Source organism: Octodon degus, unplaced genomic scaffold, assembly GCF_000260255.1.
Source record: "Octodon degus isolate 3935 unplaced genomic scaffold, OctDeg1.0 scaffold00128, whole genome shotgun sequence".
In the NCBI taxonomy this organism is placed as follows: Eukaryota; Metazoa; Chordata; class Mammalia; order Rodentia; family Octodontidae; genus Octodon; species Octodon degus.
Genome location: NW_004524704.1, coordinates 553,603 through 564,371, shown reverse-complemented (window position 1 = coordinate 564,371; position 10,769 = coordinate 553,603). Strand labels below are relative to the sequence as shown.

General features: G+C 41.8%; 1 protein-coding gene and 1 pseudogene across 3 annotated transcripts in view; one reads left to right on the top strand and one right to left on the bottom strand.

Annotated features, from left to right (window-relative positions):
* Map3k13 (mitogen-activated protein kinase kinase kinase 13) overlaps positions 1-10,769 on the bottom strand; it is a 142,192-nt gene that overhangs the window by 56,518 nt on the left and 74,905 nt on the right. The window lies entirely within an intron of this gene.
* Positions 2,725-3,275, top strand: LOC101583443 (annotated as a pseudogene).

The following is a 10,769-nucleotide window of genomic DNA, read 5'->3' as shown; positions in this document are numbered from 1 at the left end:
GGTTGCTTCGATGGGAGAGGCCCCTTCGGAGTGGTTTCTCTGGAGTCGCCAACACTGCTATGTCTTCCTCCTCATGACTGTCAGATGGGGACAACCCTCCACAGTCCAGGGTCTCATCCGCGATAAACTTGACATCTTCCTCTGAATCCTCCATGTCCCGACAGCCGGAGCGAGTCAGCTTAGAGCGGAGCTCCTACCAAAAAGCTTTCTTCCAGAGCCTCGTCCAGGGAAAGCGAAAGCACAAGTCTTTGCATCTCCAAGGGTGTACACGTTTATGTTACATTTTGACCCACTGTGTTTCTAAAAGTCTTTTACATTCCTGTGACCACCATGAGAAATCTGTGCTCAGGACAGCAGACCTATGAATGCTTTCAGTCCAGCTAGTGAGGCGTCAAAATAAATATACCTTTGAATATGGCTGTGAGTACATACAGAATATTTTACTTGCAATTGAGACTTTGTATTTCATAGCATCTTGTAGCACTGCATCTGTTACAGCTTCCAGCCCTGGAAGACAGTGCTGGCTTTCTGTCCAGCGCATTTTGCCCTGCCAAGATCTCTATATTCTCAGACCTAGTTCTGACACTGGGGCTTCCATTTGGTTGTGTGGCCATTTTGCAACACATTGGTCTGTCAAATATGTATTCATATTGCTGTTTTCTTCATCAGTCGAACCCAGGAGGTCTGTATTCTCTGTGTCCATATCAGTCAAGTCTTGCTTTATTTCACTGTCACAGGAACTTTGGCTGACATGGCCAGCATCAAAGTCACCACCGTCATTGTCACATCACACACCCACAACACACTTCTGTTATGAATGATTCTCTCTTTTTTGGTATCAAGGATAGAACTCTGGGCAGGACCCTGCACTTGCCAGGCAGGCACTCGTGCTGCTGAGCTACATCCCCAGCTCCACACTTCTGTTATGAAAGCATGCATTTTACCATAATAGATCATCATCTTCATCCATGCCTGGGTAATCTGATGATTCACTTGTGACTTCCTCCAAAACTTGCAAATCTGGTTTTTCCTAGTACTGAATTGGGCTATTTCTACCAGAAAAATCAAAAGAAAACTTTAAAACAACAACAACAACAAACTGTCCTGTGTGGGTCTATTGAACCCTCTGTGACTCAGGTAAACATATGCAAAACCAGTTATCTAGCGCATTAAGGTGGGTCCAAGTCCCATTTTGACACTTTTGCACATGTGGCACTTCTTGCTATCTGTCATACCAGGTGGATAAACCATAGATTTCTTCCCGTATCTCTACAGGCTAAAGTACACATTTATAGTAGAAAAGTAAGATACAGACTCAGACTTTTGCTCTGAAGGCTAAAGTGGTTTTGCACAGCCAAGGAAACAATCAACGGGGTGGAGAGATAATCTACAGACTGGGAGAAACATTTGCAAAGCATACATCTGATAAGGGGCTGCTATCCAGAATTATGTAAAGAACTCAAGTCCAAGGCATAAAAACAAATAATCCAATTTAAAATGAGCAATTAGACCTAAGTAGATATTTCTCAAAAGAAACAGAAAAGAGAAGAAATGCTGGCAAGACATAGTGAGAAAGGACTGCTTCCATTCTGTGGGTGGGAATGTAAATTAGGATAGACAGTATGAAAAACAGTAGAGAGGTTCCCCAGAAACTTAAAAATAGAGCTACCATATGATCCGGCAATCCTGTTACTGGGTGTATATCCAAAAGAGATGAAATCAATATGTGAAAGAGACATCAGCATTCTCACGTTACTTGTAGTACTATTCACCAAAACATGGCAACGATCTAGGTGGCCATCAGCAGGTAAGTGGATAAAGAAAATGTTGTATATATGCATAACAGAATAACATTTAGCCATAACAGGATGAAATCCTGTCATACATAACTATGTGGAAGTAGAAAACATTATGTTAACTGAAATAAGATAGGCATAGAAAATTGCATATTGTATGATCTCACTCATATGTAGATGCTCAAGTAGTTGAGCTTGTAGAAATGACAGTAAAGCTGGGTATGATGGCACGTCTGTAATCCCAGCACTTGGGAGGCTGGAGCAGGAGGACTGTTTAGTTGGAGACCATCCTGGGTTACAAAGTGACCTCAAAGCCATCCTGAACTGCAGAGTGAGACCCTACCTCAAAAAGACAAAAAATAAAAATATAAAAAAGATGACCCTAATATAATGGTCACCAGAGGTTGGGAGAGTTGAGAAGAATACAGTAGAGAGAGAGAGCAAGAGCGAGAGAGAGCAAGAGCGAGAGCGAGAGCGAGAGAGAGAGAGAGAGAGAGAGAGACAGACAGACAGACAGACAGACAGACAGACAGAGAGACAAGCAGAGAGAGGCTGGTCATATGGCTACTAAATTGCAGTTCAATAGGAGAAATAAGTTCTGATTCTAGGATGACCACAGGTACTGATAGTGTCTTCTATATTTCAAAGAATCTAGAAGAAAGGATTTGGAATGCTTTAACCATAAAGAAGTTATAAATGTTTGCAGAAACAGATGTGCTTTCCCTGACTTAAACATTGTACAGTGTATGTACATGCATTAAAAATCACATGGTATCATGTAAACATATTTAGTTTTATGCATTAATTAAAATGCATTTAAAAAGCCACCCTAGGTGCAGCAGCAGCTCTGTGACCTCTCCCTAGAGCTTGGCCATTTCAGGTAGTTGCGGTGGTCGTCGTAGACCCTCTGGACCAGAGCAGCAGGGACATGGAAGAGTTTGATTCTGAAGACTTCTCCACCTCCTCGGAGGAGGATGAAGATTACGTGCCGTTGGGTGGAGAGTAGAGTGAAAATGATGTAAATGTATTAGTGAAGGAAGATGAAATCGATGGCAAAGAGCAGACACAGAAAACCAAAGGGAAAAAAAGAAAGGCTTAGAGCATTCTGGTCAGGGAGAGAAAACAAAGCAGCTCCTCGTTAGAAGAAGAGGAGGAGGATGCCAAGGCGGAATCTGGAGAAAGCAGCAGTGAGGAGGATGAGGTAGACAAGCAGGACGGAGGCACTGGGCGGGAGGACGCGAGGAGAAAGGAGGAGGATGAGCTCTGGGCTTCCTCAGTGATGAGGGACCAAAATCAAAAGTGCTCCCAAGTACACAGGTGAAGACAGGAGAAAAGGCTGAAGAGATGAGTTCAAGTAAATCTTTAGTCAAAGCAGAAGAGCTAGAGAAATGAAAAGAAGCAGAAAAAGTTAAAATCACCAAGGTGTTTGATTTTGCCGGTGAAGAAGTAAGTGCTGGCGTTGAGTCCAGAGCCTCATGAATGTTAAGCAAGCGCTCTGCCAGTGAGCTACACTTCCTCACAGGATGTTTGAGTAAAGAAAACGTATTTCCTGAATGCAGGACAGTGGTACCCCCATGCTAATAACAGAAGTGATTCCAAAATCTGAAGACCAACCTATGATCCTTTATATCTTGTTTGGTTTTTGATGATGTACTCCTAAAATACAGTGAGTTTCTTGCAGAGATATTTTGGTTAATAAAGCAATGGCTCCATAAAAAAAATGCACTTCAAATTTCACAGGAATCCTAGGATTTGGTCTCCAGCGATGCACACAATGTATATAGTCTCTTTCATAAAATTTTAAAAGTTATTCAAAGTATGTTCTTATCAGAGATTTGCTTTCTTTGCATATTTCTACACAATAGCCCTTTACTACTTCACTCTGAATTAAACATTTGAAATATGCCAGAAGCCAGGGTATAAAAATGGCCATACTCTGTAGAAGTCAAACACCAGGCCATGAAGATTGATCATAGAGCTCAAATCATGAAGCAATTAAGCTCTCTGAGAGCACAGAAGCCTGAGGGATCGTTTCAGGAAGGCCCTCAGAGGTGATAACTTTTGATCCGTTTGTAGTGGGGATTCGTCAGGTGAGGGGAAAGGGCACGAGTAGCAGAAAGGGAGAAGGTATCGCTAGGATGGGAGAAGGACAAGGAGGAGAGGCGATCAGACAGACGAAGGAATCGAAGTGTCTGGAATGTGGGTTACATGCACATGCACGGAGAAAGACTCAAGTGGACAGATGGGCTGACTGTAAGGAGCTTTAGATTTCATCCTGAAGATGAAGAGGAGTTACAGCATTCTGTACTGGGAATTAGTGCTAGAAATGCACTTTTTTGTTTTGTGCATTATTTTCCTACCTCATTACTGAGATCTCCAAGTTTAAGTTTTTTTTTTCCATTTTTAAACATATCTTTTGAATAGTTTGTGTCCATAAACCAATAAAAATATCTTAGTCTCTGAACTCTCATTCATCCATCTATTCAAATATTTGCCAAGCATCTATAACTTACTGTGGAAAATGTTAGGCACTAATAAATGGTAATAGGCTTCTCACTCTGAGGAGCTTACCATCCACAGGAAAGACAACGACACGGTTAGACATGTACTATCTTGAAACTGGTGTCAGAGCTAGATGAACCCACATCTTAGAATAGGAAAGACAACCACATGGTTAGACATGTATAAAGATATGTACAAAGTACTATGGGACCTCAGGAAAATAACACCAATTATGTTATAGAAGATTCTTTGTTTCACTTGAGTTTTTAAGAGTGAATTAGGGTGTCACTGAAAAAGAAAGACTAGGCATTCCAGAGAAGGGAGCAGCAGGAGACAACTCTTAGAAAAGGTTGGCAAATGTCAACCTGTGTGACAAATTAAGCCTTTTGGAGTTTATCCTTAAAACAACAGAGAACCATTCATGAATTTAAGTGAGGGAGTGATTTGGTCAGACTTCTTACTTAAAATTGTTTCTATAGAAGTTGAAGCTGAATTGAAAGCCTGAAGGTCCAGTTAGATAGAAGAATTCAAGAAAGAAATGATCATGGTTCTAACCAAAACAGCAGCACTGGCAATGAAGAAGACAGGATAGATTTCAGAGGAGACTTGGGGAAGCCTCGCAAATGATTGGATTGGGGTGAATGAGGAGAAGGGAGAAAGGAAGACTTCAAATACCTTAGGAGGGATAAAGCATAGAGGAACAATGTCAATGATAGATATGAAATACCAGAAGGAAAGATTTGATCAGAAGATGTTCTAGCTCAGCTCTGGACATAGATAGTTAGAGGTTATATACTAACCTAGGTTTTTATTTATATTACCTGATTTTTAAAAGAAATTTTATAGAGAGGGATTTGAAAAGAGGTAAAGATGTGGGCTCATCTAGCTCTGACAACAGTTTCAAGATAGTACATGTTAAATTTAAAAGACATTATTAAATATGCATATGCTAAGAGCCGAGCTATGCACCAAACTAGATTTGGTGAACACAGAACATAATTGTTACCATTACTTTTTAAAATAAGAAATAAGACAAAGTGCTTTACAACTTACAGAGCCCTGTTTACATAATCAGCCATCTACTGGTAAATCTCTCCACAAGAAAACCATCACTTAATTTGTAGTGTTTGATGACTTCCCTGATAGAAATACTCTCATCATTGCAGATTTCAGGCTAACAGTGGCTTAACAACCTGCCTGCAAAGCTGGAAAATATTTGACAAGTGACTCCTACAAATGAGAATATAAGCCAGCCCCAGCACCTAATTCTTGCAATAATGTCTTTCTCATTTTGGAAGAGAAGAAATTCTTCTACGATCATATATTTAGTGGGAGAGCAGGAATTAAGGTCTAGTGCAAAATTTAGATCTTCAAATTTCCTTGCTCTTTTTAGCAATGTGATAGAACCTGTTATGCTAAACCTTCAGTTTTTGTACAGTTCTTTGCAGGTTAAAAATGAAGTTACTTGTTTTTTTTTTTTTTTTTAAATGAAGTTACTTGTGATCATTGGTTCTCAACATTTGATTCTTTGTATAAGGAAATCAGAGCAAAAAATCATAATTCTATTTTTCACAGAGGGAAACTGAGGCCCAAAGGGAGCTGAGATAAAATACTAGAGTAGTTTTCCCAATTACAGTTTCCCGTACCACATGATGTCAGACACACTTCTGTCCTTCCAAAGCTCCCAAGCTACTTAAGGAGTTAATGATTTCGTTGAGACAAATAGCCCCTGACACTACCCCATGATGAATGGACCACATGCACTGTGTTACACAGAGCTGGGAGTGAGAGAGAGCGACAGAGCACGAGAGTCAAGGCCCTGAGCCAAGAGTCAGAGGTGTGACAGAGGGTGAGAAACCGGAGGAACGTGAGCAACGCCAGGGCAAGAAAGACGGAGGGACTGCGGCACGAACGCAGGACAGATGACCTAGAAGGTAGGAAACCGTAGCCAGTGCTGAGGAGGAGGAGGGTGCACTAAGGGTAACCCCGGCCTCCGCACAGGGGCTCAGGGGCCTTTCCTCATTAAGTAGGCCAGAGATCACGCTAGCAGGCCAAGCTCAGGTCGAGAGTGCCCATCTGCAGGCTTCGACATTATTGATCTCCACATTTTGGATGCTTACTGATCAGCTGCCACCCCTGGCTGTCTCCTGTCTTTGTCCTCTCTGACCTTTCTGTGTCATCTCCGCTAAGAATGCTGACGTCATGCCATCCAACTTGGCCACTTGCAGTTTGCTCTGTCACTGGGACTCTCGGTCACCCGAGACAGCACAGCTCATGCAAATCCCCCAATGCAGCCAAAGGTCTATTTGTGCAATTTATTTTTTCATCAAATTGTTGGACTTCATAATCCTCAGTATTATCGGATCTTAGTAAGATCCCATTTCGGTCGATTTTTATCCTGAGTTTCTGCCTAATGACATCATGTTGGAATGAGCGCACACACAGTAAGTTGGAAAAGCACATCTGCTTGGTCGTCTCTTCCCATCTTGGACACGTTCAAGGTGAGTGCAAAGCGGGCCAGTTCCACTGGCACCGACAATGTGTCTAATCATAGATACCGCACGCAGCGGGACACTGAAGAGACCAGGAAGAACAGGACATTCACGGCATTGTTGTCCACGCAAATCAGGCTTAAGACTGTTGATCTGTGCAAAATAACTAACCAGGGATGGAGGCGGGGTGCGTCCTGCTTCCTCATCGTTGCCCCCTCCAGGGTCTGATTGTTCCTTCAGACAGAGAGAAACAAAGTGAGCGGCCCAGATGGCTCCTGAGACAACAGCAACAGTAATTCACAGCGCCACTTCAAGGCACTAGAGCCACTTCCAGGGCAGCAGGAGCATCCATCGAGAGGCGTGACCCTGCACCTCTCAACACAGCAGACGAAGGCCTCTTAGCCTGGCAGAGGCGAGGTCAGCTGCGAGGCGTGCAGGAAGACCTGCAGTCCAATAGGCTCCCTCTGCGCTCCCAAAATATCACATCCAATGCGAGCCAACAGAGAAAAACTGAGAGGCACGAGAACAAAAAGAAAGAAAAAATCATCGCCATGACTATATTCAAATCTGATCAGAGCCGATTCTACATTTAAGAAGAGTGTAGGAGGATTAAAAACCACCTAAATTTTACCTGTGTTTGTGCGCACACCCACACCCTGCCTCAGCAGCGCGGAGAGCTGCCGAGAAGAATCGGAGGGGAGCCAAGCCTCCCTTTCTGCCGGCTTGCACTGTTTTGCCCTTTTAGTTTTTCTCTCCCCACCCAAATTTGGTTCAGGTACCCTCCTGGAAACGGATTGGTACTTTTAGTTCATGAGAAATCAAAACTAGTATTTATTAGAAGGAAAGGAAATGAGATAAGGGATGGGCAGCTGGTAGGTGAGGTGCCACCGCCACCACCCTTGCGGTGCATTCTGAACCTGCAAGGGCACAAGGGTGCCCCATGTCTACCCACGAGGCACACCTTCTCTACCCTGAGAATTTCTTGGCCTCAAGAAAAGGAAGTGGTTTGTGCAAAATTAGCAGGCAAGGGTTGGAGACAGGAGCAGCTGCACATTTGGCGGCACCCTGCCAATTTCTGGAAATTACCTTGGCTTTATGCCCGAATCCCAGTACGTGGCAGAGACAGCAAGACGAATGGAAAGAGACAATGGCCACATGGCTCTCAAAGTCTTGGGCTTTTTATTATGCAATATAATTTTTCCCATGTTGCTAATTGAGAATAATATTATAATGATCAGATTTTGAACTTAATATCATAAATAGGAGTAAATCAAAGATTCGAGAAATTTTTCCCCCATAAGTAAAGTCTTCTGTGTGATTAAAATTGAAAAAAATTTTAAATGAAGCATTTTTTATTAGGAGATTTACTGGCTGATGACAGGCTCTTCCCAAGCAATCTTTTCCTGTGTTTTCTCGACTATTTCTCGAAAGAAATGCATCAATGCCTTCTTAACCTTCCAGTCATTTCTCTAAAATTTAGATAGAAATCTTAAGAGCACAAGAAAATTTCTGCTATTCAGGTTGTCGATTCTTTTTCTAAAGCGGTGTGAGGTTACTTGTTCATAGTAATAGTGGCAAATGATCTTTCTGGGACAGAACTTTGTTACCCAAATCTTGGTATGAACTTTTTAAAAATTAGATAACTTTTTAAAAAATGGGGTTACACAGTGATGAAATTTCAAATCAAAGACAGCAAATGGCTTCTAAGCTTGCCTTGCCCCCTTGCGGCTCTCTTACCTGAACCATATGCCAACGCTCACAACTGAAAGGGCAATTGTGCTCATCAGGCCCCCAAGTCCCCTTCTTCCATCTTCTCTATAGCATTTCATTCACTAATCATGCACTCAAGGATGAATTCAGTGCTCACCATGTACTTATGCTTTTGTTTAAGACTATGAATGCATAATAATACGGATGTTCAGGGGCTGGTGAGATGGCTCAGTGGTCTAAAGCACCTACTTAGAACAAGCTTGGTAAAGCATAGGGACTGCGGTTCAATCCCCCAGCACCACATGCCAGCCAGCCCCGCCCCCTGGTGGGCTGAGCTGGCCACACACACACACACACACACACTAAAATAAATAAATAAATGTTAAAAAATAATATGGACATTCAGATGGTCTCTGACTTATAATTCTTTTTCTGTCCACTGGTGCTGGAGATGGGACCCATCCCAACACACCTAGGCATGTGTTCCACCACTGATCTGCTATGCTTTTTTTTAACTACAGTGGTGCAAAACCACACATTTAGAAAGCTCATATGTATTTGATATTTTCCTGAGCAAGAGCTACATGGATTAGCAATCTACTGCGATGCAGGGCAAACAGCGAGGCAAGGGGCAGCCCTGTCAGCCACATGACCAGAAACTGTGGCGTCTGCTAGGTTAGGCACAGCAAATGTGTTTGGAATTACAGTACAACATTTTTAATGCACAGCAATAGATTTATCATTGTTACTGTAAACATTTAGACTAATCAGTCAACTAGTTGCAGATATGAAAAATGATGTGAAATTAAGGACACTGTCAAGCAGTTTGCATCAGTGAGTGCTGGGGTTTGCAGACAGGCTGAATGAAAAGTATAAATTCAAAACAAGAAATAAATTTAGAAGATGACAATGGGCAACTAAAAGCTCACAACTTCTACTTTGTTCTCACTTTGTCTGCTACTAAATATCACATTCGTGATAGGAAGGCAGAATAATCATGACCGAAAGAACTGAAATGCAGGACGGATGACAAGAGAAGAACCAACTGGGCCTGGTGGCACATGCCTGTAATCCTGGCAATCGGGGGGCTGAGGCAGGACTGCCCTGAGTATGTATGAGGCCAGCTTGGAAAACATAGCACGTTCAAGACCAGTCAGGACTACATGGCAAGAGCCTGTCAAAAAAAGAAAAAAGAAAAAGAAAAAGAGGTGGCCATGGTGGTAGACACCTGTAATCTCAAAATTTAGGAGAATGAGGAAGGACTATCACCTCAAGAGCAAAGCCAGTATAGATTATATAATCAGTCCAGGGCAGCCGAAACTAAACTACATAGTGAGATCATCCTAAAAAGAAAGAAAGAAAGAAGCAAAGAAAATCTAAAAGAAGAAACAAAAACAACATAAGAATGTATGAAAATGTTTTGCCTCCAAATTCTAAGGTCCAAATGAATTACATGCCCTGGCACTATTACTCATGTATGTAGGATCATAAAAAAACCAATCTCTGGCCAAGGATAATCTTTGGGAGCCATAAGCAAGACAGTTGTTCATGCAAATGTCAAAGAGAAATACTGTATTTTTTTTAAAGGATTACAGAACATAGAGAGTTATGAACACAATTGGGTCCCTGACAAAAAGCATCAGCTATATGTGTGGTAAACAATAAACATGAGCTCCTTTCTTTTCTTTTCCCGTTACTTTCATGACTTTTCTTTTTCCTTTTGGAATTCTGTGGCTGTGCTCAAATACATAGCTTAGGAAAATGAGGATTGAAATGGCAATTAAAATTATATAAAAATTATTTAAAATTAAAATTCTGTTAAAAATAGGCATTGATGTGCAGTTTAATGGTTCTCAATTTCCTTGTAGTTCATATTGAGATCAATATTGTGAAAGTGTAAGAGGGAGGTCAGTGAAGAGGACAGCTCTGGATCCAAAGCCTCCCTCCCACTCTAAGTCTTAATATTATTACCTAAAACTGGCAACAGTAACAGAATCCACGTCCTAGAATAGACGCTTGCAGGAGACAATGCACACATAACACCCCCGGTATACACAGCAATCCCTCAACATGGACTTGCTATTCAAATCTTGAAGCAAAAAAACTAGAAGTAAACAGACATACATCAAAATCATCAACATATATGAGAGACCAAGGGGAATAAAAAGGAGGGCAAGGAAAGGGCACATAAGATTTTCTTAAGAAAAGGAAAAGCAGAGCTAAGGAACGGGAAATAGATTAATGTATATGCTAAAGTGCTTTGAGCTTG